This window comes from Neolamprologus brichardi, chromosome 14, assembly GCF_056152115.1.
Source record: "Neolamprologus brichardi isolate AB-2024 chromosome 14, ASM5615211v1, whole genome shotgun sequence".
Lineage (NCBI taxonomy): Eukaryota > Metazoa > Chordata > Actinopteri > Cichliformes > Cichlidae > Neolamprologus > Neolamprologus brichardi.
Window position 1 is genome coordinate 41,370,423 of NC_142117.1, and position 25,701 is coordinate 41,396,123.

The 25,701-nt window shown below is 44.2% G+C and overlaps 1 long non-coding RNA gene, 6 other non-coding genes and 4 pseudogenes across 7 annotated transcripts; 6 read left to right on the plus strand and 5 right to left on the minus strand.

The window, feature by feature from the left end:
• The first annotated feature begins 1,672 nt into the window (after window positions 1–1,672).
• On the plus strand, window positions 1,673–1,781 carry LOC148099750 (5S ribosomal RNA; annotated as a pseudogene).
• Window positions 1,782–2,384: 603 nt separating this feature from the next.
• LOC148099751 (5S ribosomal RNA) lies at window positions 2,385–2,503 on the plus strand (annotated as a pseudogene).
• A 134-nt stretch (window positions 2,504–2,637) lies between these two features.
• Window positions 2,638–2,750, minus strand: LOC148099752 (U5 spliceosomal RNA). The gene has a single exon (XR_015720491.1). It is a non-coding gene; the product is annotated as a U5 spliceosomal RNA (small nuclear RNA).
• Window positions 2,751–2,993: 243 nt separating this feature from the next.
• On the minus strand, window positions 2,994–3,191 carry LOC148099753 (U2 spliceosomal RNA). The gene has a single exon (XR_015720230.1). It is a non-coding gene; the product is annotated as a U2 spliceosomal RNA (small nuclear RNA).
• A 5,238-nt stretch (window positions 3,192–8,429) lies between these two features.
• LOC148099754 (U5 spliceosomal RNA) lies at window positions 8,430–8,542 on the minus strand. The gene has a single exon (XR_015720513.1). It is a non-coding gene; the product is annotated as a U5 spliceosomal RNA (small nuclear RNA).
• Window positions 8,543–8,785: 243 nt separating this feature from the next.
• LOC148099755 (U2 spliceosomal RNA) lies at window positions 8,786–8,957 on the minus strand (annotated as a pseudogene).
• Window positions 8,958–17,620: 8,663 nt separating this feature from the next.
• LOC148099756 (uncharacterized) lies at window positions 17,621–18,443 on the minus strand. The gene is made up of 2 exons (XR_015719956.1): window positions 18,295–18,443; window positions 17,621–18,038 (listed from the first exon to the last, which is right to left on the minus strand). It is a non-coding gene; the product is annotated as an uncharacterized LOC148099756 (long non-coding RNA).
• A 1,965-nt stretch (window positions 18,444–20,408) lies between these two features.
• On the plus strand, window positions 20,409–20,521 carry LOC148099757 (U5 spliceosomal RNA). The gene has a single exon (XR_015720494.1). It is a non-coding gene; the product is annotated as a U5 spliceosomal RNA (small nuclear RNA).
• A 194-nt stretch (window positions 20,522–20,715) lies between these two features.
• LOC148099758 (U2 spliceosomal RNA) lies at window positions 20,716–20,906 on the plus strand. The gene has a single exon (XR_015720201.1). It is a non-coding gene; the product is annotated as a U2 spliceosomal RNA (small nuclear RNA).
• A 243-nt stretch (window positions 20,907–21,149) lies between these two features.
• On the plus strand, window positions 21,150–21,262 carry LOC148099759 (U5 spliceosomal RNA). Its single transcript, XR_015720514.1, has one exon. It is a non-coding gene; the product is annotated as a U5 spliceosomal RNA (small nuclear RNA).
• A 194-nt stretch (window positions 21,263–21,456) lies between these two features.
• LOC148099760 (U2 spliceosomal RNA) lies at window positions 21,457–21,599 on the plus strand (annotated as a pseudogene).
• The last annotated feature ends 4,102 nt before the right edge of the window (window positions 21,600–25,701 follow it).

Genomic DNA, 25,701 nt, shown 5'->3' on the forward strand with positions numbered 1-25,701 from the left:
AAGAATGTTTTTCCAAAATTTTGCTGGCTTTTACTAGATGTTTTTTTTGTTTTGTTTTTTTGTTAAGTCCATTCTAGCCTTTCTATTCTTGAGGCTTATGAGTGGCTTGCACCTTGCAGTGAACCCTCTGTATTAGGGCTGTTCGATATGACAATATGAAAACATCTATCATTTCATATTATACGCTATCATTTGTTCTGTGGTGTTGCAAAATAAATTTTATGTCAATATTTTTCATTGTTTTGATGGTAAGTAGTGGCTATATGAATTTCTTAATTTTCTTTCTGTTATGTTCTCTTTGACCGCATGTTGTCTGTTCGCAGTAAAATTTTCAAAATGCAAACACTACGTCTCAAATCAATTCCAGGCCTTTTATCTGCTTAATTGGTAATGACATCATCATTTCAATATGGATACCCTAAATTAAAGCTGAGTCTGCACATCATGTTCATGATATAATTATGATTGGAAAATGTTTCAGTAAACGGGCAACAAAATAAAACTTGTTATGGTCCAAATACACACTGCCCTAACTGCAGGCCTTTTCTACTCTAATTGAGTGCTCAAAGCACTTTATACAACAGATCTCATTTACCCATTCACAGGCACAGATTAATACAAGCACTTTTTCTGTCCAACATTCACACACAGTCATACTCAGATAAACCCATTGGGAGCTGTAGATTAGAGCACCTGGGGACTGAATCACCAATTTGACCAATAATCACCGAATGCTAATCTACAAGATACAAAGGGTTCAGTTTTCTGTGTAATGGGTAGACAATAGTAAGATGGTCTGAGTCTACAGTTTGTTTGTTTTTTGTTGTTGTTTTTGTTTTTTAATGAACAGATAACAGAAACACTACGGATGTATTGTAATGCAGAGGTGTCTATCTGTATCTGTGTTTGAATTCATTTCAGGTTCCTCTCCCATCAGTTCCTCAAGCTCATACTATGCGCTCACATTTTGTGAGAAAAAACACGACCTGCAAACACTATACAAAAGATGTTGTGTGCTTGTCTTCAGCATCAACGTTTCTCATACCGAGAGGAGATTCAAGAGCAAAACTAGCACAAGATGGCCTTATTGGGAAGATCTCCTTTACATCTGACTGGTCTGAAGCACAACTTAGAGAAGAAATAGCAGCAATCTTCAGACGAACATTTGCACTGTCAACTGGCCAGACATTCCCTTTTGAGTATTTGAGTACAATTAGAGGATGTAAACGACTAATGAAACCAAATGTTTCTAGCAGTTTTCTTTGGGATGGCAAAGAAGTTGGCTCGATTTATTCCACCACCTGCCTCTATATAATGAAGAAGGGGTGTATTAAAAGACCCAAAGCAGCTGCCCATTAATGAGGGCACATTAACGACATTGCTTTTGGCTGTTTTCACCAATGTCTGGTTCTGCCGGCTGAGGCCACCTACAACACACCAGGGCCAGTGCTGCTGGCCGAGGCTAACTACACCACACCAGTACCTGTGCTGGTTCCTGAGGCCATCTTCAAAAATCCAGGGCCTGTGCTGCTGGATAAATGCTAAACTGAGTCTTTGGGTTAGGGTATTAGGCAAGCATGCAGGTAGGGTTATAGGATTGTGTCCGTAACTTCAGGTACTGGCCACCTCATCACTTGATTCCATGAATTGACACATTGTGCTGTGGGCCGCGGCTTACGGCCATACCACCCTGAGCACGCCTGACCTCGGAAGCTAAGCAGGGCTGGGCTTTGTTAGTACTTGGACGGGAGACTGCCTGGGAATACTTGGTGTTGTAAGCCTTTCCTTTTCATGTCATTGAACTGCTTTTGATCCAGAGAAGGGGTGTATTAAAAGACCCAAAGCAGCTGCCCATTAATGAGGGCACATTAACGAAATTGCTTTCGGCTTTTTACCAATGTCTTGTGCTGGTGTCTTAGGCAATCTACACCACACAAGGGCCTGAGTTGCCGGCTGGGGCCACCTACACCACACCAGGGCCTGTGGCTCTGGCTTAGGCAATCTACACCACACCAGGGCCTGAGTTGCCGGCTGGGGCCACCTACACCACACCAGGGCCTGTGGTTCTGGCTGAGGCCATCTTCACCAAAGCAGGCCCTGTGCTGCTAGCTGAGGCCACCTACAACACACCAGCCCCTGTGCTGCTGGATAAATGCCAGGGCTGCTGGCCGAGGCTAACTACACCACACCAGGCCCTGTGCTGGTTCCTGAGGCCATCTTCAAAAATCCAGGGCCTGTGCTGCTGGATAAATGCTAAACTGAGTCTTTGGGTTAGGGTATTAGGCAAGCATGCGGGTAGGGTTATAGGATTGTGTTCGTAACTTCAAGTACTGGCCACCTCATCACTTGATTCCATAAACTGACACAGTGTGCTCTGGGCAGCAGCTTACGGCCATACCACCCTGAGCACGCCTGACCACGTCTGATCTTGGAAGCTAAGCAGGGTTGGGCTTGGTTCGTTCTTGGATGTGAGACTGCCTGGGAATACCTGGTTCTGTAAGCCTTTAATTTTCATGTCACTGAACAGCTTTTGATCCAGAGAATCTCCGCCCACCCACAGTAGCTCAGAGGCCTGCGGAGCTCCCTGGAACTGCGCGCTTTCTTCTATTTCTTCTTTTGAACAACGAGGAGCGGGCCCAGCCAGACGGCAGACCCTGCCAAAAATAGGTGCAACTCCTTAGCCTCACTCTCCACGGAAGTCTTTAGTAAAAGGCGAAAGACTTGTACGTTTTGAAGAGACGCCAGAGTGTGTGTTTCTTTGGCCTCGCAGGAAGCCGCAGTGACTCCTCGTCCCGGCTTCCGGCGTCATGGTAGGCCCTGTTTGCTTGGCTGAAGGGGCAGATCCCAGGGCCCGCCTGCTCTGCTCCAGAGTTCGACTTTGACAGGAGAGGGGTGACTGGAGAGGAGCACGTTCGCGGCTTCAGGCTGCTTTCTGGCTCTTGGCTTGGCAGACCTTACTTTGTTTGGCTTTCTTGCTTTTGCACAAAGTCAGCAAAGGGGGCACCGTTCCCGGAGGCGCTGCAATACCGGGTCGATGCGTGGAGCGAACGGAGCGAGCCCCTTATTCAGCTCCCTGTTCTAAAAATTCGTTTAATACGTTGACCCCAAATCGGGGGCGTATCAGATATTAAACTGATAAGAACAGATTTTTTTTTTTTTTTTTTTCCTTTTTATTTTCAAGTACAAAAGAACCACAAACTTAGTAACAATACTGCAAAGAAACTGTACAAACATCACTTCTGACAGAACAGAGGACAAGCGTATTTTAAACAGAAGAAAACGTTTTCTCTCCCCATTGATCAGGTTATTCAGTTGTCCTTTCTGCAGGTGCTGTAACATCCAAATAGCAAAATGATTAATCAGGATTTTTTTTTTTTTTTTTTTTTTTTTTTTTTAAAAACGGAAAAACACACATTCATTTACACAACATGCCAAAGTTACATCGCATCTTCTCGATTGGCAACCACATTAACATATTTTCCCGTCCTTTTTTTTTTTTTTTTTTGACTCTAAAACTAGTCTTACTGTATATTGCTCTCAAAACAAACTAAAACCTTTCCCCTCTTAGTCTCCAAAATTAGGTGGCTTCTGAAAAATGGCTTTCCACCTGTCTTTGATTGCATCCCACCCCCACTTCAATATCTCAAAATGCCATACTTTTTCTATTTCTTTCTCTACCAACCTACATGTGCCCATAACTGTCCATTTATATGACCCCAGAATATACCCTTGCCGAGCCTTCCACAAATATAGTTTCACCAAAGACACTAGTAAAAGAGACTTTTCTTTTCGATTGCTTCCCTTCTCCCACCCCGTAAGGGACATTACTTCATCGTACAAGATTCCTTTTAAACAATCATACTGCCTCTGCATTTCGCCCCACACTTCTCCCGCGAAAGGACATCCCCACATTACATGCTCTATTGTTTCTTCTCTTTGACATGTGCTTCTCGGGCAGTTCTTATTGTCACACAATCTATGTGCATACATTATTGACCTTACTGGTATTTTTTTATGCAGCAGCAACCAATTAAGGTCCCTGCACCCGTTGCTCAGTTCCTTTTTTTGGGCTCGTTTCCATACCTCCTCCTGCACCCATATGTTTTGGGTGTGGGTTTTCTGCACCAAAGTTCTATACAGTTTTTTGTGATTCAACATTAGGTCCTTGTCCTTATATTCCTGGTGCTTCTCTCGCCATTTAATCATCCTTGAATAATGTTCTGGCCTGCTTTCCGCCCTCGGCACTCTATTGTCCCACTCGATCAATTGTCTCATGGGACCAGATAACCAAAAGCGGATCAAAACTTGACATTTGTGTATATTGGGCCTATTCAATAGATTACAGATATTGCTATAATACATCACGTCCAATTTCAAGGGGATGCATGGGACATCCCTCCCACCTTTTTGTATTGTCTGATACATCGTTGTTCTTTTTACGTATTCATACCCCCCCCCAAATTAATTTAAAAATTCCCCGTGTTAGCACCTTCCTATGAGTCTGTGGCATTGGGAAGACATATGCCAAATGGAGTAGGGCAGGTAAGATGTCAGCTTTTACGGCCAAAACCTTGCCAGTTATAGTGAGCTTTCTTTTGGACCACATCCCCAATTTCTTTGTGACTTTTGCCATCTTCAAGTCCCAATTATGATTTGCGTCCCCCCCAGGGTTCCCAAAATCAATGCCCAAAACCCGCATGGACCCTTCACACAACGAGAGCCCACAGAGCATCTCTCTCCTACCTGCCCATCTTCCCAAATATTTGTATTTTGATTTTTCCTTATTAACCTTTGACCCCGCCGCACTCTCAAAGGTCTGTATTGTTTGCATCGTCTCCCTCACACTCCCATCATCTTCCAGATAGAGTACTGTATCATCTGCGTACTGCGAGATTTTCAGCACCTCCCCCCCTGGCAAAACCACCCCTCTGATTTTCTCATTTCCCCTTATTGCGCATGCTAACGGTTCTACGTATATGACATAGAGTAGGGCGGACAGGGGACAACCCTGCCGTAGCCCTCTCTTCTGTTGCACTTCCTCTGTTAAGTATCCGTTTATCTTTACCTTGCAAATTATGTCGGTATACATCATACTTATCCAGTTCAAAAATTTTCCCCCTATATCAAAAGTTCTCATCACCCTCCACAGGAAATCGTGGTTGACCCTATCGAAGGCTTTTTCCTGATCAAGTGTCACACATATTGATGTCAAGTTCCTCTCTTCTATGTACATAAGCACATCTCTATGTAGTTGTAAATTCCAACCAATCTGTCTGCCCTTCACCCCACATGTCTGGTCTGCATTTATAATAGCAGGCATAACTCGGGCCAGACGTCTTGCTAGGGTTCTACTCAGGATTTTATAGTCCACGCAGACCATTGAGAGAGGCCTATAGTTTGAAAGCTCTGCAGGTGAACCTTTCTTATGTATTAGACTTATCACTCCTGTCCTCATACTCTTTGGCATTCTACCCTTTTCACACATTTCATTAAATACCTCCAACAAGTGGTCTCCAATGAGATCCCAAAATGTGATGTAAAACTCCTTCGTAAGTCCGTCTATCCCAGGTACCTTGTTATTCTTCATTGTCTTTGTCGCCTCGTATAGTTCGTGATTTGTTATACTCCTTTCCAATATCTTCCTTTCGTCCTCTGATAGCCTCTCTTCCAGAAATCCCAAGATTATTTCTTGGGCATCTGCATCTACTTTTCCCGCACCAAACAATGATCTATAGTACTCTTCTACCACCTTCAATAAGTTATCCCGCCCGGTAACCAATTTCCCATCACTTTCCAACTCCATAATTGCCCCTTTTTCCTCTCTCTTTTTCATTTGAGCGAAAAAATAGGCCGAGCACTTCTCCTGTCGCATATGCTCCTCCTGCATAAATTTAAACATTCTTGTTTTTGCTCTATTCTGGAACAAATCCTCCTGTTTCTTCAATAATACATTCAATTCCTCACTCGCTTCCCCGTTTTTGTTGTTATTCCTCTGAGCTTCTATCCCTGCAATCTTTTCCTGGAGCTTCTTGAAGACCTCTTTGGAAGCCTGCGCTCTCTGTGTGCTATAAGAAATTGAAAACGTTTTTATTCTCTTTTTCGTTTCTTCCCACCACCTCACTCTGTCCTCATGCAACCCTTTCAGTTCCACCCAACTTCCGAAGATTTCTCTAAATCTTTCCCTATACTCATATTCTGCCAAGACGTCATTATTCAATTTCCAATATGCCTTACCAAAAACTGCTCCTCCGGAAATTACCGTTACCCAAATTGCTTTATGGTCTGTAAAAGGGGCAAAAATTGTCCCCCCTCCCGTTACCTTCTCCTTATCTCCTACTAATATATAATCTAATCTGCTCCTCATTCCTCGACTATTTTCCCATGTATAACCGATCTGTTTGCCTAATATCTTTCCCATAGTATCCACCAAACTGTACTTTGCCATAAAATCTCTGAGCAGGGACGATCCACCATCCTTGTCTAGCGAGCAATTTAAGTCTCCTCCCACGATAATCACTTTGCTCGTCATAAAACATATATCCAAACCAGCAAAGAGTTCTCTACGGGCCCGTGGTTCTGCATGTGCATAAATATTAACCACGCGACATTGAAATCCAGCCTTCTTAAAGTCCACTACCATCACTGTACCCTGGATTACAGAGAACGTGTCTATGATTTGGATGCTTTTCCTCCCACACAAAACTCCCACCCCTGATCCGTGTACACTCCCCACGCTCCATGCTGCTTCGCCTCCTACCCACTCCTTCGTGAAGAGCAGAGCGTCGGCCTCGTCTCTTAAGTGGGCTTCCTGGATTAAACATATATCAAAGTCGCAAGTAATTAAAAATTCATACACAGCTCTCCTTTTCTTTGCATTCCTCAGTCCTCTGACATTTAGAGTCATTATTTTCATCTTATCCATTTAATGGTAGGGGCTACTTCCCCAAACTTTCCTGAGAAAATAATGTTCGTATCAGAGAACTTTCAGCGTTACTTTCATTTTCACTCCCATCGTCAGAATCATTTTCACTTATCGTGGTGCTCAAAGGAGTGTGGGTACACTCCGTTTGAGTTCCTTTTGGAGCACACCTTTCTCCCTCCACACCGAAAGGCGCAGTCTCCAATTTTTCCTCATTGCTATCTTCTGGCGGAGTGGCCGAAACCTGCCTTTTCCTTCTTTTCGCCTTCTTTCTTCCTGCTTTCCTAACCTCTCTCCACGGTTGCTCCGTCATGTCCTCACTCGTAGCGAAGGATCCTTCCTTATTCCTGTCCTCTGTATCTAACAAAGGAACCTCTATCATTCTCTCAGAAACTTCTTCTTCCTCGTCAGCCTCATTTCTCTCACCTGCAGGAGTCTCCAGCATTAACAAAGGTGTTCCTAATTTGTCATGTCCAGTTTCCTTCTCTTGGCCCACCGGCCCCACCACTACTGCAGCGTATGACCTGGGCTTTGTGCAATCTCTTGCCATGTGCTCCTCTGCCTCACATAAATGACATCTCTTTAGTACAGTGCAGTCTCTTGTGCTGTGTCCCGTTTCATTGCAATTTCGGCACCTCACCTGATTGCAATGAGCGGCTTCATGGCCTTTGCCGCCACATCTTCTGCAAACCAGAGGTTGGCCCGCGTAGATGAGGAAGCCTCTGTCCGCCCCGATAGAAAAAACTGCAGGAGGATGTCGATAGCCGTCTTCACTATTCGGGTCTTCCTCCATTTTGACGCGGAATTGTCTTTTGCCGGTCCACAAGCCCAGACCATCTTTTATTATTCTTACTCCAGGTAAGACCTTTACGTGTCTTCCCAAAAAACATCTTATAGTCTCTTCTGAAACCCATGGGTTATACATGTGTACAGTTAGGACAATATAGTCACTTCTATATAAAGGGGTGACCATGTACCTTTTTAGTTCTTCATTTGACGTCAGGTGAGCTTTTCTCCTTGCTTCTTCCGCTGTGTCTTTCGTAGTTAGCGTCACATCGTAGTACTTGTTGGTTATACTCTGTTGCAAGCAGTAGATCTCCTCGGGCTGAATCTGCAAAGCATCAAACAAAATCCTCCTCCCAAACGTTATTCGATCCTGGAAAGCTGCGTCTTTGTCTTTTAGAGCAAATCTTAAGGTGTTCCTCGTGCCATCTCTTCTGTCAGTCTGCGTAGAGCTGACCGACCAGGTCGCCATTGTGCTTCTCAGATAAGAACAGATACTACACTTAATCTTATTCAAAAGGCCGAGAAGCGATGGCCTCCTGCAGGTTCCTGGCTGAGCCGCCTTCTCGGGACACTTCTCGCTTGTGACGGTGCGCTCTTTCACTTGGCTCACAGGGAGGGCTCCGCTTCAAATCTCCGCCCACCCACAGTAGCTCAGAGGCCTGCGGAGCTCCCTGGAACTGCGCGCTTTCTTCTATTTCTTCTTTTGAACAACGAGGAGAGGGCCCAGCCAGACGGCAGACCCTGCCAAAAATAGGTGCAACTCCTTAGCCTCACTCTCCACAGAAGTCTTTAGTAAAAGGCGAAAGACTTGTACGTTTTGAAGAGAAGCCAGAGTGTGTGTTTCTTTGGCCTCGCAGGAAGCCGCAGTGACTCCTCGTCCCGGCTTCCGGCGTCACGGTAGGCCCTGTTTGCTTGGCTGAAGGGGCAGATCTCAGGGCCCGCCTGCTCTGCTCCAGAGTTCGACTTTGACAGGAGAGGGGTGACTGGAGAGGAGCACGTTCGCGGCTTCAGGCTGCTTTCTGGCTCTTGGCTTGGCAGACCTTACTTTGTTTGGCTTTCTTGCTTTTGCACAAAGTCAGCAAAGGGGGCACCGTTCCCGGAGGCGCTGCAATACCGGGTCGATGCGTGGAGCGAACTGAGCGAGCCCCTTATTCGGCTCCCTGCTCTAAAAATGTGTTTAATACATTGCCCCCGAATCGGGGGCGTATCAGATTTTAAACTGATAAGAACAGATTTTTTTTTTTTTTTTTTTTTTTTTTTTTTTTTACTTTCCACAACATTTCCATCCTTTACATTTACATTTCACATTTCTCATACATCTTAACATATTACTTTCCAAATCAATGTCATACCTTCATTTCTTTACACCTAAATAAACATCCTACAGAAAGAGAAGAGAAGTTGAACAACAAGAAAATCCCACAAAATGAAGGACCAGAAACCGAAGAAACAATCGCGTTTCTATTATCTCGCTCCTTATCACTTACCACCTTTTTTTTTGGTGGTTTTAAAAAAATGATTTTCCACCTATCCTTAATTGTATCACTTCCCCACTTTTCTAATTCATGCCAGTATATACTTTCAAATTCTTTCTCTATTGCCTTAACTGTTCCTATCTCTCTCCATTTATACACTCCGGTTATATTTCCCTGCCTTGCTTTCCATATTTTAAGTTTTACAATTGATATCAGCATACAAATTATTTTATTTTGTTCTTTTCCCACTCCTTTAACCCCAAACGAAGTGATTTCATCATATGTCACATTCTCCAAGCACTTATAACTCGAAGTCAGCAAAGGGGGCACCGTTCCTGGAGACAGACCTTACTTTTTTTTTCTTAAGGTTCTGAGCTAAATGTGGAAAAATGTTGCCGTTAATTTCAGCATGTTTTCACTTTACAAACGGCGCCCCTCTTGAGAGAGGGAAGCCGACGGGTAAAAAGATCGATTTTTATCATCTTACGTCGTGGAAGAGAAATTGTTCAAGCCATGTGTCCGAAGTAACAAAGAGCCGACGAATGGCCTGGATTGCAGCCATTTGAAGACCAAATATAAAGTCCCAGAACACTCCAGCTCACAGGTTAGTCTGCTCCAAGCATTTCCACAAAGGTAAGTCTTCTGTTGTAGTTATTACGTAATTTATCATAACATAATTGTTGATGTAGGTTACAAATAAGTGTTATATTGATTTGAATTGAATTAGTTGCGCTATGCTGCTTTGTTCACTGTGGCTTTGCAGGCTAATATTTGTTTTGTTTTGTAGGAAAACCAGCCTACACAATGCTGGAATGCGATCCAGACTGGGCACCCTCTATCAACCTCGGTCATACCGAGTTTAAAGCTCCTACCACAGCGAGATTTGATCGGTTAAGAGAGAGAGAGCGATATCAAAACAGCCACGAAAAGTCCCGGCATATGTGCCCAAGTGTTGTATTGAAGCAGTCAAGTGATGAATAACTGTTTTCCAGTATGTTTTGTTTTTGGGTTTTTTTGCATTGTTGACTTGTTTTTCACCGAAGGAGCTAATAAAGCATAATGGAATCCAATTTTTGCCTCTTTCTTGTAAGATTCTATAATAGAATGAAACAATAATGCCAGTTATAAATAAAGACAATAAATTGAATGAATTACGAAACACTTATTTTATTTCTACTGAATCTGAAAATGTTGTGTAATACTACAACCTGAAAAGAAAAATAGATTGCGTTGGCCTGTACAGAATATAAAGGAAAAAAATTAACAACAGCGGTGAAATGGAATAGTCCAAATCACCAAAGTAAACTGGACCTGGGCTTGTTGCAGGGATCTGAAGTAACTAAACATTTTGTGAGTGTATGCACTCACACTTAGGACCATATAATAATAAATATGTGCGTGATGAAAATTGGGCAGCACGCTAACGTCCTTACTCCACTCTGTATGCTCGTATGGGTCTGACCCTTTCACTCCTTTGATTTTTTTCCTCGTACTTTTTTTTTTTGCCTTTTCGTTAAGTCTGTCTTTGTACAGACCTGCCATGTTCTCCGTCGTTTTGTACATAACTGTTTTGGGAGCAAATAAAATACAAGTAGGGATTAAAACCGCAGAATTAATGATTACCGGTGCTGGAAATGCTGGCGCTTAATGCAGTGTTTTGATTTTGTTGCCACTGGTACCCACAATGCAATGCACGAAAGTCACGTGGTCTGTCGATCTCTGTTGATGTGTCTTGTTCACGAGTGACGGGAGCAGGAGATTGACGGATGGATTGGTGTTGCAGCTGCAGTGATGCTGACGCTATATCAGTCCGTCGTGGTGAAGAGAGAACTAAGTGTAAAAGCGAAGCTTTCCATTAACCGGTCGATCTACGTCCGTACTCTCACCTATGGTCAGGAGCTGTGGGTAGTGACCAAAAGAACAAGATCGTGGATACAAGTGGCGGAAATGAGCTTCCCCCGAAGGGTGGCTGGCCTCTCCCTTAGAGATAGGGTGAGAAGTACGGAAGGAGCTCAGAGAAGAGCTGCTGCACCTTCACATTGAAAGGCCAGTTGAGGTGGTTCAGGCATCTGACAAGGATGCCTCCTGGGCATGTCCCACCGGGAGGAGGCCCCGGGTCAGACCCGGGACACAATGGAGAGATTATATCTCTTGGCTGGCCTGGGAACGCCTTGGTGTCCCCCCGGACAAGTTGGAGGTGGTGACCGGGGAGAGGGAGGTCTGGGCTGCTCTGCTTAGGCTGCTGGACCCGCTTTGGCTGGATAAGTGGAAAAAGATGGATGGATGGATGGATGGACTACTGACCAGACAGGATGATTCCTTCTGGAGGATCCCTCAGATCTCATTGTGCTGGTAGTAAGGGGCTCTAAGATGGTCTACAGTTTTTGTTAATCATCAAAAAGCAATATAGTACTTTGAATTGCTTTGTAGTACAGATGTCAAAGGACTGATATACATATTTTCTATCCCAACATTACACCATTTTTTAAGCCAAAACTTTATAAACCTGACCGACTTGACTTCCTTCCCTCTTTCCAATGACAGTCCTAGAGCGAACACATGTCAACCAGTCACCTGTAACACAAAAACTAAACTAGAACCTCTACACAAGGCCAGTACTAAGTCAAAGGGAGAACAGGCCCCACAACAGATGGAGAAATCTGGTTTCATCAAGCAGCAGAAACCCCCCCAGCCTCTTCCACCAGGTACCACCAGAATAAAAATGAGAATTACTTCATCCTGCATTAGAGAAATTATTTTGTTACAGTGGTTGCATGAAATCTGCCAGATGCTTCTGCCTGAGAGATAAGATAAGATAAAACTTTATTAATCCCTCGGGTGGGTTCCTCTGGGAAATTCGGTTTCCAATAGCACAGCACCGACAGAAGTTACAGAACGTGAGCAGAATATTATATATATACACTAGGGGTGCAACGATACACAAAATTCACGGTTCGGTTCGATACTTTGGTGTCACGGTTCGATATTTTTTCGATACAAAAAAAAAATGTTCATGCCTTTTTGTCATTTATTAAATTTTCACGGCACATTCTGCACCACATCTCTGTGCGTTTATCATTTGTTTGAAGCCAGCTCACCTCCTGCAACCACTTTTCCGAGAATACGCGCTTCTTTTGTGGTTCAGACTCCTTCTGACATTTCTTTGGAGGTGGAGGAACACCAAAGTAATTGCCTAAAGGAGCTTCTTCAACATCTTTAAGAGTTCTAAACAAATGTCTGTCCTCCTCCTGAAAATCTTATGTACGCAAACACTCGTTGCAACTTATTATCTTGTGCGCATTTTTTATTTTGACAGCGAATGCGCACCTGCGGACCACTTATGTGCAGCCCTGGTTATTTAGCTCTTTATATTGCAGCCACAGAAATTCTTTTGTCCATGAAACCATAAAGCTGCACTTTCTTTTTGCCTTATAGTCTGATTTGTCATAACTTTTCCGTTTTGTGGTAAGCTTTTCTTTGGCTGTCACTTCTTCACCCTGACCTGTCTTATTTGGCTCAGCAGAACTAAAATATATATCCTGCTGCTTTTACACACGCACTCACATAACGCTCAGCGATTCTCTGCACGATCAACCTCTCACATGTTTAAGCTTGCTGCGGGAGATTTCACTTGTCATGTTTGCATAGTAAGCTAACGATTAATAAGATGATGTCAGAGGAATTGGTGCGCAAATTATCATCACTCACCAATCAGTGCTGTCGCTCTCTATACACAGTTCGCGCGATTGCAAAGTGAAAGCAAAAAACAAGCGCAAATTCAAACGCGATTTCAATATGTCACATATTGACAGTGGTTCACCGATGCCAATGACATAATTACCCAGCTACATTTCCGAAAGAATGCAAAAGCATTGACATATATTTTTCCTTCCTACGATAGGCCGACGGGCAGGGCAGAGATAGATTTTGGTAGCCCGACTGGAAAAATCGCTAGCCCCGGGACGTCGGGCTAGCAATTTTGCGAGCCCTGTATCTGATTGAGAAATCACTCATCTTTGGAAAGGAGAGTTTATTACAGAGAAATGGCTCTTAACAAAATAAAAGCTATACTATACGCTTCTTCTGGGCTATATTCTCAGCAGCATATTAAACATATCAGGTCCCCATATGGAGAATCATGTGCTAACGGCTGTCTAAATGACTCGGGTAAAGTTTGTAGCATGCGTGCTTGTTGTTTTTGTCTGCTTCCACTTGTCTTTGCACTAGGGTGATGTCGGCGTAAATGTGCAGTCATATTCGTTGTGTTCCCACTAGTGCTGTCAGCGTTAATCTGAAATGAGGTTAACGCCACAACACGGCAAATCTCCCGTGCGTGGGACTGGACGGCATCAACACGTTAACGAGCTAACTGCGCTAACACACTCGTTCCCACCCATGTAATTGAGCATTGCTGGCACATCCAACATACTGTTTTACTTTAGTCCATGATGCGCTTACCTTCAGGGTCATACGTCACATGAAAACCAAAATAGTTCCAAACGCCAGATCTGAATGAGGGTGGGGGAGGTTCAATTTGCCATGTTGCAACGAGCTTAACTTCTGTCTAGCTAGCTTGCCCTGCGCTCAGTGAATCTGTGTTCGACTACTCCACCTAGGCTGCACTGTCGAGCGCAGATCCACTGAGCGCTCAACACAGACAGCACCGTCAGAAGGAAAGTTGATAAAATAAATTAAAAATGTTGTATTGTTCGATACATGTGCGTACCAAACCAAAAGCACTGTATCGAACGGTTCAATATCGATACGAGTATTGTTGCACCCCTAATATACACATATATAAATACAGAGACATATATATCTGTGAAGAGACATATATAAATAAAATATACGAAAGGGATAAATAGAATAAATAGGAATAAGAATACAAGGGAATTGCACATTTCAAGTTTTGAAGTCTATTGCACCGTTGACTATTAACAAAAAGTATTGCACAAAAAGTATTGCACAGTGAAGTGAGGAGGCACTGCAGCTTAGTTGTTCCCCCCTCCTTTGTCCTCCTGTTTCCCCTCCCTCTCCTCCAGAGAGGAGTTAAACAGTTTGATGGCGTGTGGGACAAAGGAGTTTTTAAGTCTGTTGGTTCTTGTCTTTGGGAGAAGCAACCTGTCACTGAACAGACTCCTCTGCTTGTTTATGGCCGTGTGCAGAGGATGCCCAGCATTGTCCATAATTCAATTCAATTCAATTTTCAATTCAATTTTATTTATATAGCGCCAAATCACAACAAAAGTCGCCTCAAGGCGCTTCATAGATACAGAGAAAAGCCCAACAATCATATGACCCCCTATGAGCAAGCACTTTGGCAACAGTGGGAAGGAAAAACTCCCTTTTAACAGGAAGAAACCTCCGGCAGAACCAGGCTCAGGGAGGGGCGGCCATCTGCTGCGACCGGTTGGGGTGAGAGAAGGAAGACAGGATAAAGACATGCTGTGGAAGAGAGACAGAGGTTAATAACAGATATGATTCAATACAGAGAGGTCTGTTAACACATAGTGAGTGAGAAAGGTGACTGGAAAGGAAAAACTCAATGCATCATGGGAATCCCCCGGCAGCCTACATCTATTGCAGCATCACTAAGGGAGGATTCAGGGTCACCTGGTCCAGCCCTAACTATATGCTTTAGCAAAAAGGAAAGTTTTAAGCCTAATCTTAAAAGTAGAGATAGTGTCTGTCTCCCGAATCCAAACTGGAAGCTGGTTCCACAGAAGAGGGGCCTGAAAACTGAAGGCTCTCCCTCCCATTCTACTTTTAAATACTCTAGGAACAACAAGTAGGCCTGCAGAGCGGGAGCGAAGTGCTCTAATAGGGTGATATGGTACTACAAGGTCATTAAGATAAGATGGGCCTGATTATTTAAGACCTTGTATGTGAGGAGCAGGATTTTGAATTCTGGATTTAACAGGAAGCCAATGAAGGGAAGCCAAAACAGGAGAAATATGCTCTCTCTTTCTAGTCCCTGTCAGTACTCTTGCTGCAGCATTTTGGATTAACTGAAGGCTTTTCAGTGAGTTTTTAGGACTTCCTGATAATAATGAATTACAGTAGTCCAGCCTGGAAGTAATAAATGCATGAACTAGTTTTTCAGCGTCACTCTGAGACAGGATATTTCTAATTTTAGAGATTTAGAGATAATGTCCAGCAGTTTTTTAGTGTCCTTTTCTCTGCCACTGACACCAGAGTGTCCAGCTTCATGCCGACCACAGAGCCAGCCTTCCTGATCAGTTTTTCCAGCCTGGATGAGTCCTTCTTTGCTGTGCTGCTCCCCCAGCACACCACAGCATAGAACAGTACTCCAGCAACCACCGACTGGTAAAACATCCTCAGGAGCTTCCTGCAGATGTTAAAAGACCTCAGCCTCCTGAGGAAGTACAGTCGGCTTTGGCCTTTTTTATACAGATGCTCTGTGTTGCATGACCAGTCCAGTTTGTTGTCCACCCACAGCCCGAGGTACTTGTACTTGTTGACCACCTCCACCTCCTCCCCCTCTATCTGAACCGGCAGTGGACCTGCTCTGGACTTCCCAAAGTCCCCAACCAGTTCCTTGGTCTTTGAGGTGTTGAGTTGCAGGTGGTTTGTGTGACTCCATGTGACGAAGTTCCTCACCAGACTTCTGTACTCCTCTTCCTGATTATCCCAGATACACCCCATGATGGCTGTGTCGTCTGCAAACTTCTGAATATGGCATAATTCAGAGTTGTAGCAGAAGTCAGAGGTGTACAGGGTGAAGAGAAGAGGGGACAGCACAGTTCCCTGTGGTGCTCCTGTGCTGCTGACCACAGTGTCAGACGTGATGTCCTTCAGCCTGACGTACTGTGGCCTGTTAGTGAGGTAGTCGGAGATCCAAGCCACCAGGCAGGGGTCCAGCTCCATCCTGTTTAGTTTTTCCTGGAGCAGATAGGGCTGGATGGTATTAAAGGCACTGGAAAAGTCAAGAAACAGGATCCTGACCGTGCCTTTTCCCTTGTCCAGGTGTGAGTAGGATCTATGTAGGAGGTACAGGATGGCATCCTCCACTCCGACACCCGCCTTGTATGCAAACTGTAGTGGGTCCTGGGCATGGTGTACCTGTGGTCGGAGTAGGTTGAGGAAGAGCCGCTCTAGAGTTTTCATAAGATGTGACGTCAGTGCCACCGGTCGGAAGTCATTCAGCTCATTGGGCCGGTTCCTTTTGGGGACCGGGACGATGCAGGATGTCTTCCATAGGGTGGGCACTCTCCCCAGTTGCAGACTGAGATTGAAGACTCGTTGTAGCGGCCCCCCAAGTTCAGCAGCACACGCCTTTAGCATCCTAGGACACACCTTGTCTGGACCTGCTGCCTTTCTGGTGCGAAGCTTCCTCAGTTGCCTCCTGACCTGATCCACTGTGACACTGGGAGATGATTGGAAGGAGGGGGGGAAGATGTCCTGCTGTTGAGAGAAGGGTTGGAGAAGGGGGGTGTCATAGTGTCAGGAAGGGGGGGAAGCGAGGGAGGTAGGAGAGTGGGGAGAGGGCTCTGTAGTAAAGGTGAGGGTGGGGGGGTTGTGGGCTGGTCAAACCTGTTGAAGAAGTTGAGTTCGTTTGCCTTCTCCACAGTCCCCCCACCCCACACCCCACCCCACCCCACTGTGCTGTTCTTGGTGTTGTGGCCTGTGATGGTTTTCACACCATTCCAGACCTCCCTCATATTGTTCCTCTCCAACTTCTGCTCCACCTTCCTCCTGTAGGAGTCCTGTGCTTCCCTCAGGCAGCGTTTCATAATTATATTATAGGGAATGAGGGTATGTCATGTGAGATATTTCCTGTCCTTATGACAGTGGAGCTGAATCAGTCTGTTAAAGAAGGTGATCCACTGCCTGTCCAGGAAACCATGCAGGTCTGGATCATCCACAAATGATAATAGTTCCAGATGTTTTTACTGGCTCATTTTAATCATTTCATACACTGCTGGATAGCTTCATCTTCAATGGTATGTTTCATTAGGATATATTTTTATTATTATTATAATGTATTATAGATGGGGTGCCTGGTTTGTCATTGCAAACAGAGCAATAATAAACAAAAATACACTTATTGGTGCATGTAAGTGACACAGATGGTAATTAGAAAGGAGCGGTCTCTGAACCTAGAGATGTGGGTTTTGGCTGATCTCTTTCCGCTACCTGAGTGCAACAGTTCAGATGGTGATCGTGACACCATCACTGATGATGTTTTGTGCTTGCTTGAGTATCCTCCAGGCATGGCAGCCCGCAACCAAATTTTTTGTTTTCTGCTGTTCTCACCACTCCTCACAGTGCCTGTTTGTCTGCTACAGAACAGCCTTCATACCACAGTGGTAAGCGGTGCATTACAACAGACTCAACTGCAGCACCGTAGAAAGAGATGAGCAGTTGTTCCTCCTAAATCTCCTCTGATGTGCTCTCTTTATTCTACCAAGACTGGAAATTTTAAATCACTTTCACACAAGTGTCTTTAATGAGGAAACATTCAGGAGGTCGTTTACAGATGTACAAAGTGTTTCTCAGCTCAGTCAGTTAAGATTTGCCTTAGTTAAATATTATCCATATCTGATATTAGAGCAGGAAAAATATGAACCTGGATGAATTATGAAACACATAATGACATTAAAATACTGTCTAGTATGGATACAGATCTCCAGCTAGTAAATGTAATTTTGATTTATAAAATTGGTGTAAGAACGGCCGTAGTGGAGGAGGAAAGAGGCACTTTCTGTATCTGAGCTTTGCCTCACTGGTGTTCAGAGTTTAGAGTATGTCTTAGTTTTGGGACTCTTCTTCTCGAGGGCTGCCTGAGCTGATTTCATCAGATCTTCAGTCTGAAGCATGCTCATGTTCCACGTGGCCTGGAGAAGGAGAAATGATGAACTTGAGTGCTTTATAAAGGGAACTTCAGTATGGTCATATGCATTTAACTGAGCGTGTCACATCCCTTTATGCTATCAAGTGTCATATAAAGGACACCAGGAAACTTAAATGGAGGGAATGAGGTAGCAATGCCAGATTCCTTCCGGAGAACTGAGAACATGAACCTTAAGAGTGACGTTGTGAAGCTGACAAAAATATGCACAGAAAACTTTGTCATATTATACTCATCCTTACAATGTAATCCAATTCATCTGCTACGCTGTGGTTTCTGGCATAGATGAGGTTTATTTTGGTGCCCTGCACAGCAACTGGGCTGCGACCAGCAATCTCTCCAGCAATCTCCAGAGCTCCAGCCATCATCGCCTCCTTATCTGCAAACACTCGGCTGAAGAAGAAGGGAAGGGTTTTCAAACTGTTAGAATAAATAAGTGCTTTTAATTTGGAAAAAGAGTGATGAGGGAACATTGTTTACCTGACCAGTCCAATATCAACCTCCTATGGAGCCAAAGCAGAGGGAATCATCATTGCTACATTTAGCAAACAGAATCTCAAGATCTAGTGTGTAATCTCTGCTCAAAACCTTGCTGTAGGATATGAAATGTGTGTCTCATTAATTAAAAGAAACAAGAGTTATGACATTGAGCCTTTCCACAAGAGGACTGTTAAATTTTAAATAAAGAAAACTTTCACAATTGCATCGCTAGCTATCTGAAACAAAACGAAAACATGCATTTCATGATAATTTATTCTTACTTTGATTCAGCTTGAATTCTTTGGACAAATCTGTATGTAGGTGCATCACTGAATTGCATTTCTTCCAAAAGAAATTATACTGTTGTTGGCATATTGCCCTTGGAAAAACTAATTATCACCCCTTGGTGTAATTTGCATTAGATGTCATCGTCTACATGTAGTTTTTGATGTGCCATTTGTAGTGTAGAACACTTGTAGCTATCGTATCTCCTTCAGTTCTGCAAGGATTGTGGCACCAAGACAAACAAGCACACTATCTTATCAGGATTTCTCATGTTACATGGATGGTACATTTGTCCTTGTAAAGAACTATTTGAATATTATGAATGATAAATACATTTAATGCAGTTTTCATTCAAATGTTTATATAGAGATCAAAGGCAGTAAACAAACAGTTGCATTCATCAGTGAAATTGTTTAACACAAATCTTCATAAGTTGGTTTAAATTTAATCAGCTATCTATTCCATGGTTTCCTAATTGTCCTCACCACAATGATAAAATCAGATGATTATACCTTAACTTGGAACCAGGCGTCCTGGGTGCACAAGCGAATGTCGCAGGCTGTAATCATGTCAACACCTGCCAGAGAAAACACCACCTACGGTTAACTCACCGAAGCTCCTTTCTCCACCAAACTCAATGCGTCAAACACCTCCACAACCAAGAAGCCTGTATCACAGCCTGTGGGTTTCCCTGGCTCCTGCTAGCATCATGTCCATGCAGTAAACTAACCAGTTATATATCAAAGCTTGAAAACAGTATTTTCAAATGTCTTGTTGTCTTCTAGGGTCAACTCGAAAGCAGCCATGGGGTAGAGGGGCATGTGTATAGCCACCGCCTTCAGAACACAGCAAATCTCGTTGGGGAGATATTTCAATTAAAATTCATCCATACCACAAAATCGTTGGACTGGTCCAGCTGAATGACTCGATTAGGAATTTTAGGGGATTTGAAGCTTTTCACACAGTGGCTACAGCTTCTTATATCTGCACACTTCTCAAAGCATCATCCTCCTAACTTCAAGTGTTAAAATGCATAAAACAAAGGCTTAAAAAACAAATAAATATTTATTTATTTCTTCTTGGCTGTAAATGCATTTATTTCTGCTGTAAAGTTGGACATTTTAACACGAGACTCTTTGGGAATTCACTCCCTTTTGCAGCCAGACTCAAGCAGACATTCGAGGAACTTTAGTGTTTTTCCAACTCCTGTACCTTAAGATGATTCACTACAGCACTGTAATCTTTACAATGTCCTACCTGCTCCTACAAAGGCTCCACGGATGGCCACCACAACAGGCTTCGGGCACTGCGAGAACACAATTCAGGCCTCTGAGCTACTGCCCCCTTTGCTGACTTTGTGCAAAAGCAAGAAAGCCAAACAAAGTAAGGTCTGACAAGCCAAGAGCCAGAAAGCAGCCTGAAGCCGCGAACGTGCTCCTCTCCAGTCACCCCTCTCCTGTCAAAGTCGAACTCTGGAGCAGAGCAAGCGGGGCCTGAGATCTGCCCCTTCAGCCAAGCAAACAGGGCCTACCGTGACGCCGGAAGCCGGGACGAGGAGTCACTGCGGCTTCCAGCGAGGCCAAAGAAACACAAACTCTGGCTTCTCTTCAAAACGTACAAGTCTTTCGCCTTTTACTAAAGATTTCCGTGGAGAGTGAGGCTAAGGAGTTGCACCTATTTTTGGCAGGGTCTGCCGTCTGGCTGGGCCCTCTCCTCGTTGTTCAAAAGAAGAAATAGAAGAAAGCGCGCAGTTCCAGGGAGCTCCGCAAGCCTCGGAGCAACTGTGGGTGGGCGGAGATTTGAAGTTGAGCCCTCCCTGTGAGCCAAGTGAAAGAGCGCACCGTCACAAGCGAGAAGTGTCCCGAGAAGGCGGCTCAGCCAGGAACCTGCAGGAGGCCGTCGCTTCTCGGCCTTTTGGCTAAGATCAAGTGTAGTATCTGTTCTTATCAATTTAATATCTAATACGCCCCCGATTCGGGGGCAACGTATTAAACGCATTTTTAGAACAGGGAGCCGAATAAGGGGCTCGCTCCGTTCGCTCCACACATCGACCCGGTATTGCAGCGCCTCTGGGAACGGTGCCCCTTTTTCTGACTTTGTGCAAAAGCAAGAAAGCCAAACAAAGTAAGGTCTGCCAAGCCAAGAGCCAGAAAGCAGCCTGAAGCCGCGAACGTGCTCCTCTCCAGTCACCCCTCTCCTGTCAAAGTCAAACTCTGGAGCAGAGCAGGCGGGGCCTGAGATCTGCCCCTTCAGCCAAGCAAACAGGGCCTACCGTGATGCCGGAAGCCGGGACGAGGAGTCACTGCGGCTTCCTGCGAGGCCAAAGAAACACACACTCTGGCTTCTCTTCAAAACGTACAAGTCTTTCGCCTTTTACTAAAGACTTCTGTGGAGAGTGAGGCTAAGGAGTTGCACCTATTTTTGGCAGGGTCTGCCGTCTGGCTGGGCCCTCTCCTCGTTGTTCAAAAGAAGAAATAGAAGAAAGCGCGCAGTTCCAGGGAGCTCCGCAAGCCTCTGAGCTACTGTGGGTGGGCGGAGATTTGAAGCGGAGCCCTCCCTGTGAGCCAAGCGAAAGAGCGCACCGTCACAAGCGAGAAGTGTCCCGAGAAGGCGGCTCAGCCAGGAACCTGCAGGAGGCCATCGCTTCTCGGCCTTTTGGCTAAGATCAAGTGTAGTATCTGTTCTTACCTGAGGAGGCGGGAAGCAAACAAAGATGGCGACGTCGTCGGTCAGTTTTTTCGAGACTTTTGGAACAAGAAATACGCTGAGATTTGAACTCATAGAGAAAGACAGACAAATTCATGACAGAATAACTTTTGAACGGAGAATCCTTTTCGAAGCCTTGAAGATACAGCCAGAGGAAATATTCTGCCTACAACAGAGCACCGCAAGTAAGCACTATGATGTGACATTCTCTACAGGAGAATACGCGGAAGAAGTGAGAAGGAAGAGCATTGTGGAAGAAGATAAAGAACTGCGGAGATATATGGTGACCCCTTTGTATCGCAATGATTACAGAATTTTAACGATACATATGTATAACCCATGGGTCACGGAAGAGACTATCAGGTACTTTCTAGGGAGATATGTTACTGTTCTCCCAGGAGTACGAAAGATAAAGGACGGTCTGGGCATATGGACCGGAAAGAGACAATTTCGCATCAAATTGAGGGCGGATATGAACAGTGAAGATGGATATTGCCACCCACCTGCAGTCTTTTCTATTGGAGCGGACAGAGGCTTCCTTGTTTACGCAGGGCAGCCCCAAGCATGCAGGAAATGCGGGAGTGTTGGACATAATGCGGAACAATGCGACCAGGTGAGGTGTAGGAGTTGTGGCGAGCTTGGACATATTACGAGGAACTGTAAGGAGCCCAGAAGATGTCACTTATGTGACTCGGAAGCGCACATGGCGAGAGATTGTACTAAGCCATGGCCTTATTCAGCCGTGGTAAAGACAGGACTTATTGGGGAAGAACGTAGCGAAGAGGAAATAGACTCTGGTGTAGGAGCAAGGCCCCAGGAGCCGATACCAGCTGCTGGAAATCAGGCTAACGAGGACAAGGTGGAAGGTGTGGAGGAGGGGACGGAGCGACGTAAGGAGAAGGGAGAGAGAAGTCTTGAGCAAGATGGTGAGAAAGTACAGCAGAGGGAGGAACCCCAAAAAGGTTGGGAAGTGGTCGGAAAACCACGGAGAAAGTCCGCTAAAAGGAGGAGAAAGGTGAGTCCAGCCGCCTTCTCTGAAGATGGTAAGCTAAGAGATCAAGATATTAGGGAGGAGGTTTTGGAGGAGGGTGGAAATGTGGAGGGGTATGTGTTGAGGGGAACACAGACTGAGTGCATGCATACCCCCCTAAGTGATGTGACAAGCGATGGAGATATGGAAGAGGAAGACGAGAGCGAAGAAAAGTCAGAGGACTCTTTCATAAAAGACCTTTTGTTACACGTCAATATGGACAGTTAGAGAATCCAAGAGAGCAGATAAAATATACCAAGAGACTCATTGTTTTTTTTTCTTTCTCTTTAGTATTATTATTATATTTTTTGCCCTTAGTGCTCCACTTTCTTTTTGTTTATGGTATGGGAAAACTACGGATAATTACCCTGAATGTTAGGGGGCTAAAAAGTGCCCGGAAGAGAAAAATTGTTTATGAATTTTTATTGAGCTTCAATTTCGATGTTTGTTTGGTTCAGGAAGCTCATCTGAGAGATGAGAGGGATGTTGCTTTGTTTACTGAGGAATGGAGGGGAGGGGAAGCTACTTGGAGCATTGGGGGGGTACATGGGACTGGAGTTGGGGTGTTATGTGGGAATAAGGATATTCGGATAATTGAGAGCTTTACTGTAATACAAGGAAGGGTAATGGTGGTGGATATTGATAAAAATGGGACTCAATGTCGGATAATAAATGTATATGCACAGGTGGAGCACGGGCTACGTAAGGACCTTTTCCAAAAAATGGATGCTTGTTTTTTGACTAGGAAAGATATTATTGTGGGAGGGGATTTTAATTGCTCTTTGGAAAGGGAAAAGTTTTCCCTCCCCTTTAGGACCTTCATTAAGAAATATGGACTAATTGACGTAATGGGGAAGTTACTGGGAAAGCAAGTGGGGTATACTTGGAAGAACACAAGGGGGGTGAAGAGTAGGTTAGATTACATTTTAGTAGAAAAAAAGTGCAAAATAATAGAGGGAAAAACAATACCGGCCCTCTTCACAGACCATCAAGCAGTTGATGTGGAGCTCGAGATAGTAGGGCCAGACTTTGGAAAAGGGTATTGGAAGTTTAACAACGACGTCCTCGCAGAGAAAGCCTATAGGGAAGGCTTCATGAAAATCTTCCCGATATGGGCCGAGATGAAAAGCTTATACAGTAACAACGTGGTTTGGTGGGAGGACATAAAGAAAAAAATCAAAAAGTTTACAATCAAATATTGTACAGAGAGGTCAAAAGTCCAAAAGAAAGAGTTTGACACAATACAAAAAGAAATAGAAAAAATCTATATTATGGAAAATAGGGGAAGGGGAATTAAAAAGGAAGGGTACTTGGAAAATTTAAAAATGAGACAGGAGGAATTACTTGAGAGGAAAGCGAGGGCCGTAATATATAAATTAAAACAGGAAGAGTATGAGGAGAACGAGAAGTGCTCCTCATACTTTTTTAGCAAAATGAAGACTAGGGATAAGAGGGGGGTTATAACGGAACTGGAGAGGGATGGAAAGGTGATAAGGGGGAAAGATGAGTTGTTAAGAACGGCGGAAAAATATTATGGAAAATTGTTTACAAAGGAGAGCTTGGATGAGGGGAAGGGGGAGTTTTTTATAAGATCGCTAAGGAGAAGGCTACCCGAAGAAGAAAATGGAAAGCTGGGGGGGGGAATTGACAGTAGGGGAGGTGTATAATGTGGTAACGGCAATGAAGGCCAATAAGGTGCCCGGCATAGACGGCCTAACAAAAGAATTTTACGTGGCGTTTTGGGATATGGTGGGGATCCACCTTTTGGAGGTTTTTAAGGAAATCATGGAGAGAGGAGAGATGCCGGAAAGCATGAAAACGGGAGTGGTGACTATTCTGTTTAAGAAAGGAAACCCGAACCAACTAGACAATTACAGGCCACTAACTATGCTGTGCGTGGACTATAAAATACTGAGCAAGGTTCTGGCGAATAGGCTAGCAGGAGTCATGTCACACATAGTGGAAATGGACCAAACTTGTGGGGTACAGGGGAGGCAAATCACATGGAACTTACATCTACACAGGGATGTACTCACATATGTAAAGGAGAGAAACATTGCTGCAATATGTGTTAGCCTGGATCAGCAGAAAGCTTTCGATAGAGTAGACCACGCTTTTTTGTGGAAGGTTATGGAGGGGCTGGGTCTGGGAGGAGTCATTACAAAATGGGTAAAGGTTTTATATAAGGGCATAAATTCAAAAATCAAAATTAATGGGCATTTAACGGATAAAGTGCAACAAACAAGAGGATTGCGGCAAGGGTGCCCGCTCTCTGTGGTGCTGTTTGTTTTATACGCAGAACCTCTTGCTTGTGCAATAAGGGTGAGCCACATTGTTAAAGGGATAACGTTGCCCCGGGGCGAGAGCTTAAAAATATCACAATACGCGGATGACACAATATTATACTTGGCAGACGATGAAAGCTTCAGGGGAGTGATAGACATTCTATATGATTATGAAAAAGCAACTGGATCGAGAATAAACAAGGAGAAGACTAGGTACAAATACCTTGGGAAGTGGGAGGGGAGGAAGGACAAGATCTGTGATTATATGTTGTGCGAAGGACGTATTGACGTATTAGGAATTTATTTTGGGAATGGGGAGGGGGATGCATTGTGTAATTGGAAAAAGAAGATGACTGTAGTCGAAAAAAACCTGGGATTATTGAAGACAAGAAAACTTTCAGTTTCAGGGAAAGTGTTGGTTGTAAAGGCCGATGTATTGCCAAAGCTGCTACATTTGGCCTACGTCTTTCCAATGCCGCAGAAGTATAGAGCTCAACTAATGAGGGGAATATTTAATTTTATATGGGGGGGCTATGAATATGTGAAAAGGGCGCTAATGCATCAGGAAATAGCAGATGGTGGGAGGGATGTGCCAAACGTTCCTCTGAAGCTGGATGCAATATTCTATAGCAATGTATGTATACTCCTGAAAAAGACATATATACACAAATGCCAAATCCTCTTATGGTTTTGGCTGTCTATACCATACCGGTTTCTAATAGGGTGGGATAATAAAGGCCCTAAAGCTGAGACTAGGCCGGAGTACTTCCAGCGAATGGTAAAGTGGGGGAGGAGATATACGGAATGTAAAGATGAGGATACAGTGATAAATCATAAGTTACTATATAGGAAACTGGTACAGA